This window comes from Nansenia antarctica (assembly GCF_963989245.1).
Source record: "Nansenia antarctica genome assembly, chromosome: 15".
Taxonomy (NCBI): domain Eukaryota; kingdom Metazoa; phylum Chordata; class Actinopteri; order Argentiniformes; family Microstomatidae; genus Nansenia; species Nansenia antarctica.
The window spans coordinates 30282085-30292084 of record NC_137685.1 but is presented as its reverse complement, the minus strand read 5'-3'; the positions used below and the strand labels follow the sequence as shown (position 1 = coordinate 30292084).

At 44.9% G+C, this 10000-nt stretch overlaps 1 protein-coding gene across 1 annotated transcript in view; it reads left to right on the top strand.

The window, feature by feature from the left end:
* The window catches only part of tas1r3 (taste receptor, type 1, member 3), a gene marked incomplete at both ends in the record, with an annotated part of 29659 nt that overhangs the window by 4399 nt on the left and 15260 nt on the right, over nt 1–10000 (top strand). The window lies entirely within an intron of this gene.

Genomic DNA, 10000 nt, shown 5'->3' with positions numbered 1-10000 from the left:
CTGTTTAAACCATCAGGATTCACAACACCTAGAGTCCATTGCACACATAACAAATGCAGTGGCGGGCGGTGCATTTCACACCTAGGCCTTCAGTGATGTCCGACACATTCCTACCTGAATTATTCTACCTCTTAATACCATCGTTATGACGCCATGGCTCTAGAAACTAGACAGAAACACAGTATAACCGGGCGTTGCATCACCTTAACATAGTCAGACAAGTACAACAGAGTTATATTAATATTTCCGAAGCATTTTTAATCAATAAATCCGCATTTACAATGAAGAGTGTTAAACTAACATCTTTAAGATCGCTACATTACCCACGTCTGTCGTCTCGTCCACCATAATAGCGACAAAGGGTGCCTTTTTAATCTCCATTTTGATCTCTTCTTCCATCACTTCAGCAATAGCAAAAATCAGGTCGTTTTGTATTTTGCCTGACGTCCCAGTAAACACTTTGTTTGTGGACAGGTGGTAATGTAAATCTGGGTTGTTTTCAGCCAGAAAAGAAAGAAGCTCAACGTAGTTTCCTCTGTTTGTGGACTTGGCGCTTTCATTGTGTCCCCTAAATGAAAGTTATTGTTTACCCAAAAACAGGACACAATCGATCAGTATTATCGATCAGTCAACGAAAGCTTTCGTTGTAAGGCTCCGTTTCCCTGCGCACTTTCAAAAGTTTCACATCTACCGGCATAGTTCCGCATCTCAATAGTGAATATCAATAGTGCGTATCAATAGCGCGTAGCAATAGTGCGTATCCAATCAAAAGACGTGCTGGGTGCTGACATCATTGAGCCTTACAGCAGGCGCCGTTGTTGCTTTTGCTCGCATCTACGTAGGTTTACTAGGTACGCCACAGGTTTTCTCGTTCCAATGTTAAGTTACAGGTCGAATCCGCAGCACCGTTTAATGTGAAGGTGGGCAGATTTTTGAGCCCCCTAGCAACACATTTTGATTGGATAAAAGCTCTAACATAAAGGCCAGCCCTCCAAATCTCAATCGGAGACTGGAAGCAGCGCAACCAAGAGGAAAGCTATGAAATGAAGAGAATAGACTATGGGGAATCATTAATACATATTTGTGGAAAATATATATTAAAATAAAATGTATATTCTGATGATGTTTAGGCCAGCAGAGAAGGCCTTGCTGGCCCTGACGGCACACCACTGAACAAATGGATGTAATGCATACAAACACCTGTACATAGCTCGTCATGACCGTATTGTGGACATTGTGTCTGATACAGTACAAAACATCTTACCATCTAGCGCAGTTATGTACAAGCATGCCAGAGTGTTACCAGAGTGGTTTGGTTTTGCCAATGACGTTTTTTCCAACATCCCAAATACACCTGATGTTATCTTTGTTGACACCAGCCACAAGGAGGTGCTGATTATAGAAGTAGGCTGCCCCTTTGACCTGTACATGGACCAGACTTTCCAGGACAAGTATATCAAATACCAACCACTACTTGGTACGATAACCAGCTTTGGGTACAAGTGCAAATTCAGCATACTTGTATTTGGAAGTCTGGGCCATGTATATAAATGCACCATGAGGGGTCTGAGAATTGCTGCAATGACTAAAAGAAAGGCCAAACAGGTTGCCAAATTTTGCTCTGTCTCAGCTATTATTGGCAGCTTGGCCGTGTGGAGAAGGAGGTGTTATGTGTATCCTTAAGTGTTCAGTGCTGCTTAGCCCCGAAATATTTGATTCCCTGTTTGTATAATATAATTTGTGGAACCAAATAAAGTATTCAAATGTGTGCATGCGTGTGTGTGTGTGTGTGTGTGTGTGTGCGTGTGTGTGTGTGTGTGTGTGTGTGTGCGTGTGTGTGTGTGTGTGTGTGTGTGTGTGTGTGTGCGTGTGTGTGTGTGTGTGTGTGTGTGTGTGTGTGTGCGTGTGTGTGTGTGTGTGTGTGTGTGTGTGTGTGTGCGTGTGTGTGTGTGTGTGTGTGTGTGTGTGCGTGTGTGTGTGTGTGTGTGTGTGTGTGTGTGTGTGTGTGTGTGGTGAAAGCTCGCTACGATGTGAGTCACCGGACCTTGGTGCACCCAGCTGAAGCTCACCCAGATCTCTCTCTCTCTCTCTCTCTCTCTCTCTCTCTCTCTCTCTCTCTCTCTCTCTCTCTCTCTCTCTCTATCTCTCTCTCTCTCTCTCTGTCTCTCTCTCTCTCTCTCTCTGTCTCTCTCTCTCTCTCTCTCTCTGTCTCTCTGTCTCTCTCTCTCTCTCTCTCTCTCTGTCTCTCTGTCTCTCTCTCTCTCTCTCTCTCTCTCTCTCCCTCTGTCTCTCTCTCTCTCTCTCTCTCTCTCTGTCTCTCTCTCTCTCTCTCTCTCTCTCTCTCTCTCTCTCTCTCTCTCTCTCTCTCTCTCTCTCTCTCTCTCTCTCTCTCTCCCCCTGTCTCTCTCAGGGGCGGCTGGTAGTCTGTGGTGCTGTGGAGAGGTGTGATTAGCCTGAGTCAGATACAGGTGTTTTGCAAGCTTACGGGAGGCCACCCTCTGAACCCCCCCCCCTCATTGAAGGTTGGTGGTTGTGGGCAGCCCTTCTCCTGACACGCAAGCCTTTGTCAGGTAGACGTCATTCATCACCCCGGAGACACTGCGGAGGGGTCCGCAGGTGTGCTTTGATGCTGACTAGGGTTAAGCCTCGGGGTTAAGGATGAGAGACAATGGGAGAGTTTACATTGGGGTTAATGGTAACAGAAAGATACATTAGGGTTAAGGATGGTAGACAAATACACTGGGGGCGAGAGATTTGTAAAGGGAAATAGGCGGGTGAACCCTTTTCAGGAAATTATATATTTCAAGTTGGACCGGTGATAAGGTCATGAGTTCAAATCCCACCTGGGAACACCACCACTAGTGTACTCTTGAGTAAGGCATTTACCCATAAGTTACTCCACAGAGACTGTCCCTGTAATCTCTAATTGTACTTTGATTTGGATAAATGTTTCTGCTAAATGGTTGTAAAGTATTTGAATTTACCCCCTTCACTACATCACTGATTGGGGGGGGAAGATAGACAGTTTACACTGGGGGGATTTAGAACAACCACTGACAGGTTGCATGCTTAGGGATGACAGGAACTGATTGAGTTTATATTAGGGTTAGGGTTTATATGAGTCTGTAACCAGGAGAGGCTGGGGGAGGCAGAGATCAGAGGACAGGCTCGATGTCATGCATGGAACGGAATGTATGATGCATCAGAATCAGAATCAGAATTCTTTTTATTGCCAAGTATATTCGCACATACAGGAAATTGACATGGTGTGGTTGATGCATAGGATATAAAGATACAAACAACAATATAATTTTAAAAAACAGCAATGTAATAAACAACAATATAAGCAAAAAGTAGTTAAAATGACAATGACAAAAAGTGGCAGTAGAACAATAATTATGCGGGCTGTAATTAGAGTATGTCAAACTAATATACATGACCTTGTCAGTTGTATGTGTGTGCGTGCATGTTATTGCTCTAAGTGCATAAGTGGCATGTGTGTGTGGGGGGGGGTAGTGGTAGCGGGGGAGTGGAAGTCCCATTACAATGAGCCCGTCCTCCGATTTCCTCCGATTTCTACCTTCACTAGCCTCCACTTTCTATAACAAACACAGAGTTTTACAGACAAAGTAAATACAGTATTACTACAGTATTACTGTATATCAACCAGTAATTCCATCTAATGAACCATGGTGGGTTCTGGGTCTCCCTCCCTGTGCAGTGACCTCTCCTGTGCCACAGCGGAGGCTGTCATCGCCAGGGACATTTCAGATGCACGATAATGGCGATGACTGGTATTGTCACCAGTAATGCAATGTGGATTTTCCTGTAAGGTCACCATAGTGACGTTAAAGCTCAGAGTCTGAAGAGGCCAACTGAGTCATCTCACTGTAATAAACAGGGACAAAGCTCCAACAAATGCAAGTTCCTAGCTATCAGAAGCTCATGCCATTGTTTGGAACAATGGTCATTATCAATGCCACCCATGGCATCATGCAAACAGCCATGGCAGGTCATCCAGGATAATCTGGTTCAAGTTCACTCCCCAAAGGTTAAAAAAGGAAATGCATCCAAATGAAACGCTTTATTGAGTTTCTAATCTCAAGAAGGAAAAAAAAACAGCACATAAAAACTGTGCACATACTGTATATCATTAAATGTGTTGCATTTTGAAGATGCACTATGTAGATGTATTTGCTTTATTATGTGCTGTATTTATATGCTCTTGTCCCTACGTGTGTTTTGGTTTCTTTGTGTGTTTTTCAATTTATAACAATGTATTCAATTTGTTACCTAGGGTCACTTTCACAGACAAGGCTTAAGCCTAGTCCTGGGGCCTCATTTATTAAAAAAAAAAGTACTTGAACATCATCTTTGACTTTCACGTAAGCACATTTTTCTAAACGGACGTAAGCATTATTTATAAAACGGGCCGCGCTTGTTTAAAATTGCGTACGTGCTTCCTTCTATAAATACCAACGCAGGTGAATGAGGTTTGTATTAACGCCCTGTGATAGCGGCTCAATTATAGCGGCTGAATTAAGCCAAGTGCTATAATATAGGGTAGGCGTTCGTCTGAAATTGTATAAATCACTACGTTGACGTGGTTTTCTACGTACGACGCGGGGAAGATCAAATTTGATCCACAGTACTTTCTATAAATGAGGCCCCTGAACTAAATCACACTTTCAATGTAAAATCTCCATGTTTTTTAGTCTAGGATTCGGCTTAAGCCTTGTGTGTGCAACCTAGGCCCCTAGAGTGCTATATCCCAGTACCCCAGCATGGATACTTCTGGTACTTCTGACGCTATGCACCATGATTAAATGATACAGTTTTACCTGTCCCTGGGCGTGGTAATAGATACCCAGATTCATCTATACCACAGATGTTGCCAACTGGGAGCCAGTGAACATAGCTGGCACACAACGAAAGCATCTCTTCTGATCCAGTAAATCTTCACCTGAGGTTTTTATGTTCCCGTAAATGGATACTGTGAATCTGATTAAAAGAACAGATCCCTTCATGTCAGTCTCACCCTCTCTCACGTTTCCTGTTCCAACCGATTATTTTCCTCCCATCTTCTCTTCCTTTTCTCTCTCTCTCTCTCTCTCTCTCTCTCTCTCTCTCTCTCTCTCTCTCTCTCTCTCTCTCTCTCTCTCTCTCTCTCTCCTCCTCTCACCCACGCTGCCCTTGGGCCAGCCACACTAAAAATAATTGCCATAGTGATAGAGTCTCAAGTGTTCTTAATGAGAGGGGATCGGATGCCAGGGATACTGTCTTTGTCTCCATTTCATCAGCAGGCCCTGGAGAAGCCGGGCCTTTGGAATGGACTTGGGAATAAAGTAAACAGTACTTCTGATGATAGAGCAATAACAGCGATGACAGGAGTACAGTGAAATTCGCCGTCTGTGAAATGATAATACCAGTGGAGGCTGGTGGGGGTAGAAATCGGAGGACGGGCTCATTATAATGCACAGAACGGAATGAGGAATGGTATCAAATACGAGCCTGCCCTCCAATGCCTGCCTCCACAAGCCACCCCAGTAATGCATGGAACGGAATGAGGAACATTCCAGTCGTACATTAGAAGGAGCCCGTTCTCCGATGTCTCCCTCCACCAGCCTTCCCTGGAAGATACCCTATACAACATATATCAACATGAACTGGAAGCTTTCCAGAGAATATCTCACATGACAGATGATGATGACCAATGGTGACTGACACACCATTCTACATTTCACAACTATACTGGGATCAGTTCCCAGTTTTCCTTTTGTAGCTTAAGTAGTAACACTTGCAAACCTAGTAACAATTGTAAATCCATGTTTGTAGGTCAATCTTCTGTGTGTTACGTAATAAACAGGATTTGTCGAATCAAGAACTTTGTGGGTCTAAGAGAGGAGGAAGAGGTTTGGAGTTTCAAAAGAGATTTGTACGACTTTAGATACAAGGCACTCTGGAAACTGACCCCTAACTGATACATGATGAATGAATGAATGAATGAATTAATTAATGAATGGTCTTTATTGTCATTGATATAGTACAGGTACCAAACAACGAAATTTGGGAGGGGTGGCTCCCCTGGTGCTAGGAAAGAAAAAAAAACAAGAAAAAAAAAAACAAGAAGGGAAAGGAGCTGGTTTACATAAATAAAGGCTATGTACACTATCCACTATACTATACTGTACAGATAAGACGACTAGGGTTGTCATATTGCACATAGTGTTATTGCACATTCATAAAGTGTCGCAGTTTGCAGTCTTGAAATGTACACATTTGTGCCTCAGCACTACACCTGATTTTTACAATCCAGCAGCTGCCATCAATCCGTCCAGACTGTCCAGGGCCCAGATGATCATGTAATTATATTTTCTCTCTCCAACTGACTAATACTGACTATTCAGAACTCAATCATTCTCACAATAGAGGACTAAGTAGAAATAGAAGAAATTCGACTTACATACGGTCAAAAACCTTTATCAAAACAAAGGGACTATATACTGAATAATGTACACGGAAACGTAGATCGCTTTGGATAAAAGCGTCAGCTAAATGGCATGTATTATCATTTATCAGACTATTCCGATCCTTAGACACGTCTGTGTCATATCTTAACGCTCCCACCTGGTGATGAAGAACTCATTTTTTAAAAACGCCGTCTCTGCCTCCGGGCGCCAGTTCTAATGAGTTTGTGGTGTGATGCATCGCCCACGTTACTGAGATCAGGGCCAGAGTCTCCTCAGGAGAAGAACAACCTGGCTTGTGGTTACTCGCTACGGTTACTGCAGATCCCAACCTGCGGTCGGCAGCAGCACAGACACCCTTAGGGTCACACTGTGCCAGCTGGGCTGTTTCTAAATACAGAGACACACCCCCCCCTCCACCCCCGCTACCCGTCCTCCCCGTCCGTCCCCCCGTCCTCCTCCTTTATTGTCCACAGCAGATGCTAAGTCATGTCTTTCCTCAGAGGAAGGCAATTACTTGAGTCAGACGGGAAGAGACGCTCCTCACTCCAATAAACCAGGACGGGATCACCTGGTGACTGACAGACTCAATGATTGACTTATGAGAGGATCAACAAGTGTGGGAGGGGGGGAAGGAGGGAGAGAGGTGGAGTAGGAAAGTTGAGAGAAATTAAGAGATGAATAAGCAAGAGAGACTCAGAGAGCCCACCTTTTGTTCCACTTTGATAGCTGCCCCGTGCCTCTCTACCTATCTCCCATCTTGACTGTCACCTGGTTTCTCTGCCTATTGTTGTCTCTCTGTCTGCCTCCCCAGACTGTCAATCTCTCACCCCCCCTCTCTGTCTCCAAGCCTGTCTCTCAGTATCCCTCTCTCCCTCCCTACCTCCCTCCCTCCCTACCTCCTTCCCTCCCTCTTTCCTCACTTCCCTCTCACTGCCCTTCCCTCCCTTCTCCCCCCCTCCCTCTCTCCCTCCTTCCCTCTCACTGCCCTTCCCTCCCTCCTTCCCTCCCTCTCTCCCTCCTTCCCTCTCACTGCCCTTCCCTCCCTCCTCCCCCCTCCCTCTCTCCCTCCTTCCCTCTCACTGCCCTTCCCTCCCTCCTTCCCTCCCTCTCTCCCTCCTTCCCTCTCACTGTCCTTCCCTCCCTCCTCCCCCCCTCCCTCTCTCCCTCCTTCCCTCTCACTGCCCTTCCCTCCCTCCTTCCCTCCCTCTCTCCTCACTTGTCTCTCACTGTCCTTCCCTCCTTCTCCCCCTTCCCTCTCTCCCCCCTCCCCCCTACTGTCCTTCCCTCCCTCCTTCCCTACCCTCTCCCTCTCTCCCTGGCTCTTGTCTGTCAGCTTGCCTCCCTGTCGGGTGTCTCCATGGCGACTCGGCCTCTTACATAAGGCTGACCTAGTAAAATTCCACAGTGCTCTCACTGGCTCTGCGCTCCCCCACTTCCTATGGCTTCACCCTGTGGCGACAACAATTTCTCACTGTTCAGAACCAGAACCGCCCACTCGCGGGATGTTTTTCCAGCTGCTCACAAACAGGGCTACCTCAGTTGAAATGAAGTCTGAATGGAGGGAGGGAGGGAGGGAGAGAGGTTCCTAGGAAAGCATTACCTGCTATGGGCTTAACGGTTATGATGTAAACATTGAGTTGAACACTGAATGTCATTGTATACAGAGTGTATTCGTGACGTTAGAATTATAAGGTTCTATCTCCATTTTTGTCAAAATTGAGTTTTTTACATAATCTGGTGTTTATTAATGCCTGTGTGGTGTTATTTTTAAAATGTTGACATTTTTGAGTTAGAAATTAATAAAATACAAAGGTTCCATCTCACAAAACATAATGGAATGTAAAAACGTTGACGCTCAATATCTCTGAACTACCCTAAACGGAGATAGAACCTTATCATTCTAAACGGAGATAGAACCTTCTCATTCTAAACGGAGATAGAACCTTATCATTCTAAACGGAGATAGAACCTTATCATTCTAAACGGAGATAGAACCTTATCATTCTAAGCTCACGTATTGCATTCCTGTTGCTCCTCAACGTTAGGCTGATGAAACGGGGATGCTGGGTTGCCACCGTTCTGAGTGACCTTATTACTCACCACGGTTACTGCAGGAAGAGAACACACATCAGCATAACAACTTGTGTTTAAGTTGCCTACTATGTCTCCAGATTCATGTGTCTCTAGTGTGAGGCATCGAAGGCTGTTGAGAAACCATACCTGTCCCCCCCCCCCCCCCCCCCCCTCTACTCCCTCGGGATATCATTGTCCTCAGGTCTACATAACAAACGTGACTCAGTTTGACATGACACGCCGGTTTCAACAGGTTAAAACCACAAGAGGAAAGGAAATCGACTTAAGTATAAAGACCACAGATCACTCCTGGGTTTAGTCACGGGCCCAAGGCTGACAGGCGAGCGTGGTGAACTCTTCCACGCTCAGTGAGCGTGAATCCACTGTGATTCCATTATACATTAAGTCGCGTTATTCTGTCACGTTTTATTTCTTCGTCATCCCCTCACATTTACATTACCTATGATTCATAGTGTCAGATAAAGTGGGGAAATGTTTTAAAGTCAACACAGTATGTAGGCTAACACAATATTCTTGTGTCAGAGGCGATGACAAACCTATTTCTGTGCCTCTGTAGGTTTAATTATGTACTGAAGGAAGGCAGGGCGGTGTTGCACCACACAGGCCAGAGGAACTGTGAGGAGCCGTCGTTTAATAATAAGCTTTATTTATATAACACCTTTCATACATCAGAATGCAGCTCCAGGTGCTGTACAATACCGTGCAAAAGAACAGATTAAAAACAATACAGTGCTAAATAAAGTAGCAGATTCAAATTGCAAAAATACATTTCAAAAATGTAACATTCTAACGTCTCTCCAGACACTAACAAGTTGGGAGTTAGATTCCTACTGAGACCATTATACACTGCGATGTAAGTCACTTTGGATAAAAGGGTCAGCTAAATGCCATATATTAGCACAGCTGGGATAAGAACCTGTATCTTCCCCAGCACTGACCAGCAGTATCAACACACAAACAACTCAATAAATCATTAGCCTACTCCCTCAAAGGTCTTCAACCTCCACCCACTCACTCTCTCCTCTCCACCACCCCAGCCTTCTCTCTTCTCTCTCGTCTTCACAAGCTCTCCCTCCAGGGGAGGCTGGTGGAGGGAGAAATCGGACGACAGGCTCATTGTAAATGCATGGAATGGAATGAGGAACGGTATCAAACACGCTTGTTTGACACACCTGTTTGATACCATTTCTCATTCCGTTGCATGCATTACAACAAGCCCGTCCTCCGATGTCTACCTCCACCAGCCTCCCCTGACTCCCTCATTCACTCTAAACTCACTCTGTCATTCTACAGCACAGTGTTGTACACACAACCTCTGCATCTCTCTACTACACTCACCGGTTTACTGATCAACAAACAATAATACAAAGAATAGGGCTTATCCAGAAAAGCTGCATTTAGCAAAATGCACTTTAAAACTAAATAAACGTCAAACT